The sequence below is a fragment of the Pantherophis guttatus genome, chromosome 5 (assembly GCF_059756535.1).
Source record: "Pantherophis guttatus breed Tessera chromosome 5, ASM5975653v1, whole genome shotgun sequence".
In the NCBI taxonomy this organism is placed as follows: Eukaryota; Metazoa; Chordata; class Lepidosauria; order Squamata; family Colubridae; genus Pantherophis; species Pantherophis guttatus.
In genome coordinates this window covers 11,224,001-11,238,719 of record NC_142067.1, presented here as the reverse complement: position 1 = coordinate 11,238,719, position 14,719 = coordinate 11,224,001, and positions in this window count along the sequence as shown.

Genomic DNA, 14,719 nt, shown 5'->3' with positions numbered 1-14,719 from the left:
CATCGCTATTTTTATAACTGTACTCCCTCATTCCTGAAAAATGTTGCACGTGCAACATAGAATCTTCAGGGAAATGAGATACCATGCAGGAAAGGTTAAGTTCCTAAGCCACATAGCTAAGAGGCAGAAACTAGGATTTTCAGAGGTGTGGAGATCAATCTATCAGAATAGAGGTGGAAGGGACCTTGAAGATCTTCTAGTCTAACCCTTTGCTCAAGCAGAAGACCCTATACAATTTGAGACAAGTGGCTGTCCAGTCTCTTCTTAAATACCTCCAGTTCTATTATTCTGATGACCACAAACAAGACTCACAGTGGATAATTTTAGCTGAGGCAGTTTCAGAATAACAGAGTTGGAAGGGACCTTGGAGGTCTTCTAGTCTAACCCCTGCTCAGGCAGGAAAACCTGCACCCTAAATAATAATAATAATATTTTTACTATTTTAATGGGTTGTTTTATTAGAATTTTCGGCCAATTGATGTAATTGTTTTAAATTGTTTTTAATTTTTATATTGTCATGGTTTTATTTCTGGTTGTACACCGCCTTGAGTCCTTCGGGAGAAGGGCGGTATAGAAATTTAATAAAATAAAAATAAATAAATAAATAAATACCGTGATGGTGAACCTATGGCACACGTGCCACAGGTGGCACGCGGAGCCATATCAGTCGGCACGCGAGCTCAGCTCCGGCACACATGTGCGTGCCGGCCAGCCAATTTTCGGGCCTTCTGGGCCCACCAGAAGTAGGGAAACAGGCCATTTCCGGCCTCCAGAGGGCCTCTGGGGGTCAGTGGGGAAGGCCGTTTTCACCCTCCCCAGGCTCCTAGAAAGCCTCTGGAACCTGGGGAGGGCGAAAAACGAGCCTACTGGGCCCACTGTGCCATTGTGTGCCAAAAGCGGGGGGAAGTGTAGGTGGATCACGTGCTCATGCAGGAGGGTGGAGCGCATAGAATTATGGGTGTGGGCACGTGCGTGCACGTCCTTCCCGCGCTCCCCCCACTTTTGGCATGCGACGGCAATAAGGTTAGCCATCACCGCCCTATACCATTTCAGACAAATGGTTGTCCAATCTTTTCTTTAAAACTTCCAGTGTTGGAGCATTCACAACTTCTGGAGGCAAGTTGTTCCGCTGGTTAATTGTTCTCACTGTTAGGAAGTTTCTTCTTAATTCATCTCTCCTTGATTAGTTTCCATCCATTGTTTCTTGTCTTGCCTTCTCGTGCTTTGGAAAATAAGTTGATCCCCCTCTTCTTACTCAAATGGTGGAAAACTGGAATACAAATAGGAAGATGTGATACAAATAGAAGACCTTTCTCTCAGATCTAGTTCCAGACTATAGTCTAACTAGCCCAGACCTAAGGTTCATGTAACAGATGGTTGGATGGAATAGAGCAAGGGTCTGCAACCTTAAACACTCAAAGAGCCATTTGGACCTATTTCCCACAGAAAAGAAAACACCGGGAGCCACAAAACCCTTCCCGTTCCTGACTATTTCTTGAGCGGTCACAAAGTAGCATATGTAGTTGAATTAAATGTTCTGTTTTCTTCTGAAACTTTTCTTTTCTTGGATTTATCCATGGTTGGCCTACCGGAGGGTTGAAAGGATCAATAAATCACATGCCGGTGGGTATCACACATTGGTGGTTGTGATGCATATTTTGAGTGAGAGGGAACCTCAGCAGAGGGATGAAAGAGCTACATGCGGCTCCAGAGCTGCAAGTTGCTGACCCCTGGAATAGAGCAAAAAGAAAACTTTTTTTGTCAAAGAAAACTGCCCCTCTGCTGGCAGAAATCCTACTCAACAGTGAGGGCACCTGCTCTGAGTGTCACTTTTGGTTTTTGTGAATCACAGTTAAAACTGTGAAGTGATGCTCAAAAACAGGTCCTGTACATATGCAACTTTAAAGCATTGTCATATTATAATCTATTGTGATTGCGGTGAATTATAAAATCCATCGTCTATGGAGATTCTCAATCATCCAAGTCATGGTTGTCCCAAAGGTGCTTTACCAAATGGTAATTGGACTTCCATGGTTTTTTTTTCCTTGAAAATTTAATAACATTGTAGTTCCTGCTTTTGAAAACTCATGATTTTAACTTTGTAATTTTTTTTCCTAATTGTAACAATTGAAGAAGCCTTGTTAATCCACATCTCAGTTCTTATCAGAGTTTGCCAATGTCCAGCTGAAGATACCAATGCCAAAAAGTATTACATTAAATTAGTTCAATGCCACATCAGGCTTGCAGTATGGAGCCTTGGTGGCGCAGCGGACTAAAGTGCTGTTAAGTAGCACTTAGCTGCCAGCTGCCTGCAATTACTGCAAGTTCAAATCTCACCAGGCTCAAGGTTGACTCAGCCTTCCATCCTTTCGAGGTAGGTAAAATGAGGACCCGGATTGTGGGGGCAATAAGCTGACTTTGTATCAAAAAGAACACTGGTTGGGGGGGCCGAAAGCCCTACTAAGCAGGTATATACAAAAGTATGAAGGCTGTTGCTTAACAGATTGTAAGCCACCCTGAGTCTCCGGAGAAGGGCGGCATATAAATCGAACCAATAAATAAATAAATAAATAAATAAATAAATAAATAAATAAATAAATAAATAAATAAATAGGAGAGAGACAGACAGACAGACAGAGAGACAGAGAGAGAGAGACAGACAGACAATAGAGAGAGACAGAGACAGAGACACACAGAGAGAGACAGACAGACAGAAAGTGAGAGAGAGACAGACAGAAAGAGAGAGAAAGAAAGAAAGACAGACAGAGAGACAGAGACAGACAGAGACAGACAATAGAGAGAGAGACAGAGACAGAGACAGACAGAGACAGACAGAGAGACAGAAAGAGACAGAGAGACACAGAGAGAGACAGAGAGAGAGACACATACACACAGAGAGAGAGACAGAGAGAGAGACAAAAAGAGACAGAGAGAGATGGTAGCAATGGGATTTACTGCAGGAAATTCATTCCTGGAGTCTGCCATGTTAATTTCTTATTATGCACTTCAATGAAAAGCCAAAACAGAGAGTCGTGAAAGAAATCCAAGCCAGATCTCTAACTCTGACATCTCCTCCTTCTATTTCTCCTTTCTCCTCCCCTTCCATAACCTAAATATCTGCTGCAACACAGCCGATCTCTCACCCCATCCCACCGTGAAGACTTCTTTGTCCCTCGATAGCCTTAATTTGCTGTTCCTGCAAAATTGTTTTACAACTGGGAATGGCCTGCTGGAATATTTATAAATCTAAAATTGAGAAGGCCACGGGGGGTCAAGACAGAGTATGAAATACAACATGCAGTTTTTCATAAAGCACATCCTCCAATAATTAAATAGCCATATTGCATTGCTTAACCTTCTTCAGGCTACAGTGAAATATTGTTGTTGCTGTTGTGATTATGTTTATACCTATACCCCGTCTTTATTTTTGTACAACTCAAGGCAGCATAAATAATCTCCAATTTTCGAGATCCAATTTTCCACGCAACAACAAATGTGTGAGATGGGGAGGTGGGGGGGTGGGCTGAAAGAGAGTGATTGGCCCAAAGTTATCTAGTTTCTGTACCTAGGAGAAATCAGGAATTGGAACTCATAATCTCCTGGTTTCTACGACTTTAGCTACCTCACCAAGCTGCTGCAGGTTTAATCTAACAATATTTTTGGCCCAATATCAGAAACATGGTACAGCATGAAGATCATGAAGATCAGTGGTGGGATTCAAAATTTTTTACTACCAGTTCTGTGGGTGTGGCTTGGTGGGCGTGGCAGGGGAAGGATACTGTAAACTCTCCATACTCTCCCCACTCCAGGGGAAGGTTGTTGCAAAATCCCCATTTCCTCCCAATCAGCTGGGACTCGGGAGGCAGAGAATAGATGGGGGTGGGGCCAGTCAGAGGTAGTATTTACCGGTTCTCCGAACTACTCAAAATTTCTGCTACCGGTTCTCCAGAACTGGTCAGAACCTAGTGAAACCCACCTCTGATGAAGATACAGGTGGGCCTTGATTTACAACCATTCGTTTAATGACCGTTTAAAGTTACAATGGCCCTGAAAAACAGCAACTTTGTCAAGGTTCCGAGTAATGAACCCAACCAATCCAGCAACTCCGAGACTCTGTGATGACCCAGGGCACAGCACAGAGATAACACAAGCAGCTGGCAGTTCAAACTGCTCCTTTATTGCTCCAAATTTCCCGAAATGCTCCCACGTTTCTGCCAAGTCCCAGAGCAAAGTGAGGACAAACCCTCCCACATTCCTCAAGCAGCCCAGCCTCTGGCTGCAAATAGTCCAGTCCAGCATTACTATTACTATTAGTCTTCTCATTGTTCCTATCACTCATCTCCTCCCACTTATGGCTATATCCATGTGGCTTGTAACTTTGCAACTTATATTGTTTTTATTGTTTCCTAGTATGATTTGTTTGCTTATTAGTATTAGTATGGCTATCACTAAGTGCTTTATCTTATGATTCTTGACGAATATATTTTATTTTTTCTTTATGTACACTGAGAGCATATGCACCAAGGACAAATTCCTTGTGTGTCAAATCACACTTGGCCAATAAAGAATTCTATTCTATTCTATTCTATTCTATTCTATTCTATTCTATTCTATTCTATTCTATTCTATTCTATTCTATTCTATTCTATTCTATTCTAATAACACCACTATTTTTGGAGTAGAACCATAAAATTATATATCAATGGAAAGATAATTTAATCAAGAATGTAACGCAATCACTTTTATGAAGGATTTGCTTTTAGAAGAGCATTTACAGTATAAAGAAGAAAAGTGAAACACGTAGAAAAAACGAGATATACAAAAATTATCACCATGTCAGTGAATACTTCGTTGGGTAACCTTTAGCATGAATGACGGATTTACAATGTCTTCCCATGGAGTGAACCAAGTCTTTTAGTTCTGCAGCTGTTATCATGTAAAACCAAGATTGAACAATTGCTTCTATTAACTGGGTTTTATTACTGGGTCGCTTCTGACTAACAAGTTTCTTTAGTCAGCTTCATAGATTTTCAACTGGGTTAAGGTCGGGGCTATTCCCAGGCCATTCCAGCAGTAGAATATGATTATCTTGAAACTCCAAAAAAAAAAGGGGGGGGGGGTGTTATTAGCCATCAAACCTCAAAAATACACTTTTCCCAAAAGGTTTCCACAGTTTTGGCCACTATTGTATTGTTGTTCAGTCACTAAGTCATGCCCAAGTTCCCACAACCCCAATGACCATAGCACGACAGACCCTCCTGTCTTCTACCATCTCCCATAATTTGCTCCAACTCATATTCATTGCATCAATGACACCATCTAACCATCTCATTCTCTGCCGTCCTCTTCTACTATCTCCTTCAGTCTTTCCCAACATCAGGGTCTTTTCCAATGAGTCCTCTCTTGTCATTGGGTGGCCAAAGTATTTGATCTCCAGGTTTTAGAGGGAGAATTGAAGTTATAGTATCACACAAAGTTTTGCTGTGACTCGCTTAGAAGGTTTACATCTGAACTGAATGAGACGAGAAAGACCATTCTTTTTGTAAATAATAATAACCTTTGTTGTCATTGTACATATATACAACGGAATTGATTTGGCCTCCACTGGTGCAATCCATAACAAAAACACATGACAACATGAATAATATAGAGTAGAGTAGAGTAGAGTAGAGTAGAGTAGAGTAGAGTAGAGTAGAATAGAATAGAATAGAATAGAATAGAATAGAATAGAATAGAATAGAATAGAATAGAATAGAATAGAATAGAATAGAATAGAAAATGGTCCTTATACAATTAGGGAGAAACCAGTCATATGTTTCATGTGTGCATGGAGTGATTGCAGTTGTGTTTAGGAGTCTGACAGCCCATGGATAAAAGCTGTTTTTAAACCTGTTTGTCTGGATGGCTATACTTCGGTGTCTTCTGCCCGATGGTAAAAGTGAGAAAAGACACTGACCAGGATGTGAATCATCCCTAAGTATCATCCTTACTCTGTTGAAACAATGAGACTGGACAACGTCATCCAGCAGTGTTGGGGACAACCAATGTTTTCTTGTACTGAATTAATCATTCTCTGTAGTGCCTTCCTGTCCATGGCTGTTAAACCAGCATAAGGTAAAGGTAAAGGTTCCTCTCGCACATATGTGCTAGTCGTTCCCGACTCCAGGGGGCGGTGCTCATCTCCGTTCATCAGCCAAAGAGCCAGCGCTGTCCAAAGACGTCTCCGTGGTCATGTGGCCAGCATGACTAAACACCAAGGGTGCACGGAATGCTGTTACCATCCCACCAAAGGTGGTTCCTATTTTTCTACTTGCATTTTTTACGTGCTTTCGAACTGCTAGGTTGGCAGAAGCTGGGACAAGTAAGGGGAGCTCACCCCGTTACGCGGCACTAGGGATTCGAACCGCTGAACTGCCAACCTTTCAATCAACAAGCTCAGCGTCTTAGTCGCTGAGCCACCGCGACCCATACTGTTATATGTACCATACTGTTATACAGTATGTAAGGATACTTTCTATTGTAGACCGATAGAAAGAGGTCATCAGCTGTTGTTCCACCTGATTTTTCTGCAGGACTCTAAGGAAATGAAGTCTCTGTTGAGCCTTACTAACCACCGGGGATGTGTTGTTTTTCCAGGTGAGATCTTCACTAAAAACCCCACTGTGGCTGAAATCCGCATCTATGGATGTATTTAATTGCCGACTGTGGTTACTCTCCTGTTACCTACAGATCTGTCTTCCTGTTTTCTCTGAATCGCTTTGATGGATGGGTTTTAAATGTAGTTTTAATTGCAGTTTTATGGCATTTTAATTTGATTATTTTATTATTGTAAACTAGTTTGAGAACAGCTGGTTGAAAAGCGGGATTAAAAATGGAACGCGTTCGTAGTTTGAAGGGCATCAGACGTTCCCGCTTCTTTAGTTAGCGGAAACTGCCATTTCTGAAATGAAGCTTGCTCTTCAAAGGGAAGATCATATCACACATTCTGGAAACCCCCCCACCCCTCCCCTTTTTTTAAAAAAAGGGTGAGTGTATGTATGAGCTCTAGATATTATATCAAGCTCGTACATATTGCAAGCTTGCACACATATACGGAATATAGAGTTACATTTCAAGAACTTGACTAAAGTTGACTCTCAAGAAAGAGCATACTGTTTAAGAGCATTACTGTTTACTGTTTTCTGGTTCAGAATACATTTCCAACCTGGCAAATTGTTCCTATATTTTCAATTAAAATTTCATAGGAAAATTAATAAAACCAGACCCGGAGGAAGATGGAAATTAGACTTACTTTTTAAACTTCATGATGTGGTCAAAACTGGATTTTTTTTCCTATTTATCTTTAATGTCTAGAAAATCTTTTAGTTTTGCCGAACCAAATCCCTTGTTTATATCTAGCAAGCTATGTATTTTTTTTTAATGTTCTCCCAAGTAAATGGTTTTCTGTCTTATATCCCAACACTGAGTATTTCCTTGAAGCTAACCATGATCCCTGGCTTTATATCTACCATATAGCCGGGTAAGATGATCGGTGTTGGAAATGCAATTTGCTGGGGGTGGGGGTGGGGGGAATGAACTTGAGTCTGTATTTTCCAAATCCACACAAAAATATTTGTGCGTCTTTTGCTACATGTTCAATTTATTCTTAAATAAATAAGCACACTCCAACAATAATTTTTAGAACTTGGATCGGATCAGATTAAAATTGATCAGATGTGTAAATTGCAGAAGGTGTAGAACATGAATGAAAATAATTTTAAAGAGGAAGGGAAAAAAATCTGCCATGATTTCTTAATAGCTTTGTCCTTGCATTTTCTGTGGCTCCTGTAAATAGAGAAAATTGGGAATATTAGACTGTAAAGAAGATCTCTAACAAGTGATAACCATGGAAAGACCAATAGATCCTCTCTCCCAAAATAGAGAAGTAAGTGGGTTTTTTTGCAACTTTAAGTAGAAATAGCAATAGCACTTAAACTTACCGTGTTTCTCCGAAAATAAGACCAAGTCTTATACTAACTTTGGCTCCAAAAGGAGCATTAGGACTTATTTTCTGGTTAGGTCCTATATTGGGAGAAATACAGTACTAAATGCATCCATCTGGATGACAATCTTAACTGGGGCTTACTTTGTGGGTAGGACTTATACCCTGTTTCCCCTAAAATAAGACATCCCCTGTTAATAAGCCCAATTGGGCCTTTGAGCGCATGCACTAAAATAACCCTGCCGCCTGAAAATAATCCCTCCCTGAGAAATATTTAAACCCATGCTCAGCCGGTCCCCGCCATTTCCTATGGTTTCCTCCACACGCCTCAAAATAATAAGGCCTCCCCAAAAATAAGGCCAAGCACTTATTTCAGGGTTCAAAAAAATATAAGACAGTTTTATTTTCAGGGAAACACAGTATTATGAGCATTCTGAAAAATCATGCTAGGACTTATTTTCCAGTTGGGTCTTATTTTTGGGGAAACGGGGTATATGCTGCCCCATAATGTTTTTCAGCACTTTCTGAGCAGTTTACTATGTCAGCCTATTGCCCCCAACAATCTGGGTCCTCATTTTACTGACCTTGGAAGGATGGAAGGTTGAGTCAACCTTGAGCTGGTCAGGATCGAACTCCAGACAGTGGGCAGAGTTAGCCTGCAATACTGCATTCTAATCCCAGTGCCACCCTAATGCTTCATGGTCACCTGATGGCATGCAAAATTTCTCATCAATACTTTGAAAACAGAATTGAAAGGAAACCCTGTCAGACAAATGTAATCACAGGAAAGAAAAGTAGCTTAAAATATTTTAATGAAAAGCACTAGAAGTCAAGGTGTGTAAACCCATAGAAAAAAGAAAAGTGGATATTTCTTGATGCAAAAAAAAAAAAACGGAGACTCAAACGGGAATTATTCCACATGGAAAGCTGAAGTTTATGCAACCATTAAAATATTGTAACAAATGAAATGCAAATGGGATTGGTCACAAAAGGGCTCAGAGTACCCAACTCAATATGAATATGAATTTTGAGCAAGAAATTCTACAAGAGTGCCACTCAGTGTCAAGAAAGTGAAACCAAGACAGAAATTCAGCTTTATGAATAAAATGAGATCAGCGGGACTTGTCAGAAGAATGCAAAATCTCTGAAAAAAAGAAGTTGCAGCAGAAGGAGCAGGCTGAAAATCTCTTTAAAGAGGGGGCAATATCAAATGACAACGGAATTTAATGAATCAGGAGAGAGAAAACCAAGCGCCACGAATCACAGAAATAAAAGCTTACAAATGGATAATAAAAACTTCTTAATAAAACCATCAACAATAAAACTAACAATCCTTAAAAACAATAAAGAGAAGAAGAAGAAGAAAAAAATCTGAAAGGTAATCTTAACAGTCTGGTCCTGGATTCCATCTTTTCTTACAAACAAAAGAGAAACAAAAGAGTTTTCTGTCCCTAAGAAAAGATTCACATAACTGGTGTCCTGCACAAGAAAATCAGATTCATGGTTGTATTATTCTGATGACCACAAACAAGACTTACAATGGATAATTTTAGCTGAGGCAGTTTTAGAACAACAGAGCAAGAAGGGACCTTGGAGGTCTTCTAGTCTAACCCCCTGCTCAGGCTGGAAACCCTATACCATTTCAGACAAATGGTTGTCTAATCTCTTCTTAAAAACTTCCAGTGTTGGAGCATTCACAACTTCTAGAGGAAAGTTGTTCCACTGATTAATGGTTCCAACTGTCAGGAAATTTCTTCTTAGTTCTAGGTTGCTTCTCTCCTTGATTAGTTTCCATCCATTGCTTCTTGTCCTACCCTCAGGTGCTTTGGAGAATAGCTTGACTCCCCCTTCTTTGGGGCAGCCCCTGAGATATTGGAACACTGCTATCATGTCTCCCCTAATCCTTCTTTTCATCAGACTAGACATACCCAATTCCAGCAACAATTCTTTATATGTTTTAGCTTCCAGTCCCCTAATCATCTTTTTAATTACTTGCTCCTAAATCATTTAAGGTTTTATGTTGTTGTTCAGTCACTAAGCCATTTCCGACTCTTCGTAATCCCATGAACTGTAGCACACGAGGCCCTCCTGTCCTCCACTGACTCCCTGAGTCTGCCCACATCCATGTTCAATGTGTTGATGATACGATCTAATTATCTTATTAACATAAAAGGTAAAGGTTCCCCTGCACATGCGTGCTACTCATTTCCGGCTCTAGGGGCGGCGCTCATCTCTGTTTCTAAGCTGAGGAATTTAGAATGGCCGGCATGACTAAACGCCGAAGGCGCACGGAATGCTGTTACTTTCCCACCAAAGGTGGTCCCTATTTTTTCTACTTGCATTTTTTACCTGCTTTCGAACTGCTAGGTTGGCAGAAGCTGGGACAAGTAACGGGAGCTCACCCCGTTACGCGGCACTAGGGATTCGAACCGCTGAACTGCCAACCTTTCGATCGACAAGCTCAGCGTTTTAGCCACTGAGCCATCACATCCCCATATAAAATTAATCAATCAATCAATGTCTCTGCTTTTTAGTATGCTGTCTAGGTTTGCCATAGCTTTCCTCCCCAGGAGCAAGCGCCTTTTAATTTCTTGGCTGCAATCCCCATCTACAGTGATCTTGGAGCCCAGAATATAATATTCTGCCTTTTTAAATATTCCTCAAAATATTTCATTTTGGGGGGGGGGGCTTCCCACAATATCTTGGTAAGGCCATACTTGGAATCAGGGGTGATATTCATTTACCTTCGCTACCGGTTTGCAAATGTGAGCGTGTATGCAAGAACCTTCCGCACATCCTCAGAGCATCAAAATCGGAACGTGATGATGTCCAGGTGGGTGGAGCCTCCCGCAGCTGCCGCTACCAGTTTGCCCGAACTGGATAGATCCGGATGAAGACCACTACTTCTTGGAATACTGCATCCAGTTTTGGTCGCCACGATGTAAAAAAGATGTTGAAGCCCTAGAAAGACTGTAGAGAAGAGCAACAAAGATGATTAGGGGACTGGAGGCGAAGACAAAATACCACTGTGCCACCAAGGTTCCTGAGATGCCCTTGAATGGCAGCCTCATCAGGGATATTGAAGCAGTGGTGAAATCCAATTTTTTTACTACTGGTTCTGTGGGCGTGGCTTGGTGGGCGTGGCAGGTGAAGGATATTGCAAAATATCCATTCCCACCCCACTCTGGGGCCAGCCAGAGGTGGTATTTGCCGGTTCTCTGAACTACTCAACATTTCCGCTACTGGTTCTCCAGAACCTGCTGGATTTTACCCCTGTATTGAAGTATCCTAAGACTACTTTCTGGGATTCTCTAAGACCACAGTAAAAATTGTGGGCTGCAGGGTGAGTAGTACATCAACTAACCATCTCTGTTCTGTCTCTGTGATCCAGTGAAATTAACGGAAATGCTTTCAGCCAGTTCTCAGAATATCTTCCTGCTGAGACAGGATTTCTCTATATAATTACAATTATATCCTTCCCTCATTCCTCTCTTAACCTCTTGTTATGCTGGTCTGCTTCCTTCTCAGTTCACCTTTCCAGGTCTTCAAAGGAGAAAACAGATCAAAGAAACTTTTCTATAAGTTCGATCTGCAATCTTTAACAGAGATGTTGCTTGCCTAAATTGTCCTATTATGCTGGGTTTCACAACTAATTGGAGCAAGTAAATTCTTTCTTTTTAAAATTGTTTCATTATTATTATTTTATTATGACACAATATGACAATCACATAACATACAACATATAAATATCTCCTCTTTTTTAAAAAAAACAATGTTTCTTTGTGGTCTTCTTTCCGTTTTGTAGCTTTCCACCCTTATCTCTTTTACTGTTTCATTTTCTCCATTGTCCCTTTTTCTTTGGTTACATTGTATTTTCTAACACTAATAAACTTAATTTTATACATTTCTATACATTTATTATATACATGTTTTATGGTTTTAAATTCTTCCCTGTATTTATTATTCTTTATTTCTAGACTCAAGCCATTCATACCATTTATTCCAAATTATGAAATACTCTGTCTCTTCTCTTTCTGTAATTTCTTTTGCTAATTTGTCCATTCCAGCACATAGTAAAACTTTTTCTATCACTTCTTCTTCTGTTGGGAGTTTTTTTCCTGTTTCCATATTTGTGCATATGTTATTCGTGCCGCAGTTATGATATGTAGGGTCAGATACTTTATTTCTTTGGTATATGTTCTCGTAAGTATTCCTAGCAGGAATGTTTCCGGCTTTCTTTCAGTTGGCTGATCTATTATTTTTTCTAGCCATTTCTTTATATTTGTCCAAATTCTTTTTGCTGCCGGGCACATCCACCATAGATGGTAATATGTTCCATGAGTTTTCTTACATTTCCAATAAGTTGAGCTATTGTTTGGGAACATCTTTGCAAGTTTTGTCGGTGGAAGGTGCCATCTATAAAACATCTTCAACTGGTTTTCCTTGTATGCCGCGGATAGTGTTCATTTTGAATTTACTCGGAGCAAGTAAATTCTTTCACGCTCACAAAGCACTAAACTTGATTAATGTTTTGGGTTGTTATGTGTGCGTGAGACCAGTGGTATTCAGCTGGTTCTATCCGGTTCGGGAAAACCGGTAGCGGCGGCTGCGGGAGGCTTTGCCCACCTGCCTGGACGTCATCATGTCCTATTTTTGATGCTCTGCACATGCTTGGAAGGCTCTGTACATGTGTGGAAGTGGCGCGAGTGAGCAAAGCAAGCGCATGAGTGCGTGCGCTTACATTTGCGAACCAGTAGCGAAGGTAAATCAATACCATCCCTGCCTGAGTCTCAATCCTATCCATTTGGTTAGTTTAGGATTCAGGATATTGCCTGAATCTCCAAAATGGTTTGATTAGAACAACCTGGTTATTACATGTTACATAAAATTTAATCTGGTATATCAAAACACAGTTGAGTCCCCAAATATATCTATATCGCCGTCGCAATATAGTCAGCTGGTGCCATCGCTGACTATTGGGGGTGAGTCTTTGCCCCCTACAGAGAGGGCTCGCAATCTGGGCATCCTCCTGGACTCACGGCTGTCTTTAGAAGAACATATGACGGCCATGGCCAGGGGGGCTTTTTATCAGGTTTGCCTGATTTGCCAGTTGCAGCCCTTTCTGGATCGTGATGCCTTGCGTACTGTCACTCACGCCCTTGTCACCTCCCAACTGGACTACTGTAATGCTCTCTACATGGGGCTCCCCTTGAAAAGCACCCAGAGGCTCCAACTGGTCCAGAATGCGGCTGCGCGGGTGGTTATGGGCGCAACTCGTTGTGCCCACGTGACACCCCTCCTGCGTGAGCTGCACTGGCTCCCAGTGGTCTTCCGGGTGCGATTCAAGGTGCTGGTTACCACCTTTAAAGTGCTCCATGGCATTGGACCTGGGTACCTTCGAGACCATCCTCTGCCACCAGTAGCCTCCCACCGGCCAGTCCGCTCTCACAGAGAGGGTCTCCTCAGGGTGCCATCGGCCAAACTACCTGCACTGATGTTCCCCTTCTGAAAATTAACAGTGCAAACCAGAAGCAACATCCATTTGGATTCAGTGTCAGCTTAATTTTCCCATTGCTGGCAGTAATTTGCTGTCAGGGTACAGTTCTCATTTTGGCTTTGATGTCATTTTTGCATAGTTTCGACCTGTCCCACCCCTTTGGCTCTCCTCTTTTGGCACTGTCTTTTCCTTCCCTTACCCCGCACGGACACTGACCTGTCAAGAATTTCCCCATTGTGACTGGAGACAGGCTGCCTCTGAAAATCAGAAAAAAGGGGGAAATAAAAGCAATCCATGCTGGAATTTGATCAAAGGCAATTCTTTATGTGAAAGAGTGGTAGAAACTGGGGGAGCTCAGGATCTCTCCCCCCCTCCCACTTTAACCAGCAGGAATCTCAGAGATGGCAACTTACAGAGTCACACATTATCTGTTCTCATATCTTTTTCCTCAATAATGACATGATTTGGAGTTTGGGGTGCATTGTGTTTTTGCTTTCTTCCTGCCAATGTTTCTCCTCTTCTCTGCATTTGCAAGTCGCCTTATTCCCCCTTTTTTTCCTCCCCTCCATAAATGAGGTTGTAGGCAGAATGTCAGTCGGTGAAAAAAAATACCCGGGGAACAAACTGAATTTAAGGACAGGAATTACAGACTTTCCTGCATTAAAATAAGTTGAACAGGAGTTGCAAATACTGTGCAAAGGCAAGACAGAAAGAACGATAGATAGATAGATAGATAGATAGATAGATAGATAGATAGATAGATAGATAGATAGAGGTAGGTAGGTAGGTAGGTAGGTAGATAGATAGATAGATAGATAGATAGATAGATAGATAGATAGATAGAGGTAGGTAGGTAGGTAGGTAGGTAGGTAGGTAGGTAGGTAGGTAGGTAGGTAGGTAGGTAGATAGATGTGTATTTTTGAGGTTTGATGGCAAATAACACCACTATTTTTTTTGAAGTTTCAATATAATCCTATTCCACTGCTGGAATGGCCTGGGAATAGCCCCGATCTTAACCCAACGGAAAATCTGCGGAGCCGACTAAAGAAACTTGTTAGTCAGAAGTGACCCAGCAATAAAACCCAGTTAATAGAAGCAATTGTTCAATCTTGGTTTCACATTATAACGGCTACAGAACTAAAAGGCTTGGTTCACTCCATGGGAAGACGTTGTAAGGCTGTAATTCATGCTAAAGGTTACCCAACGAAGTATTCACTGACATGGTGATAATTTTTGTATAT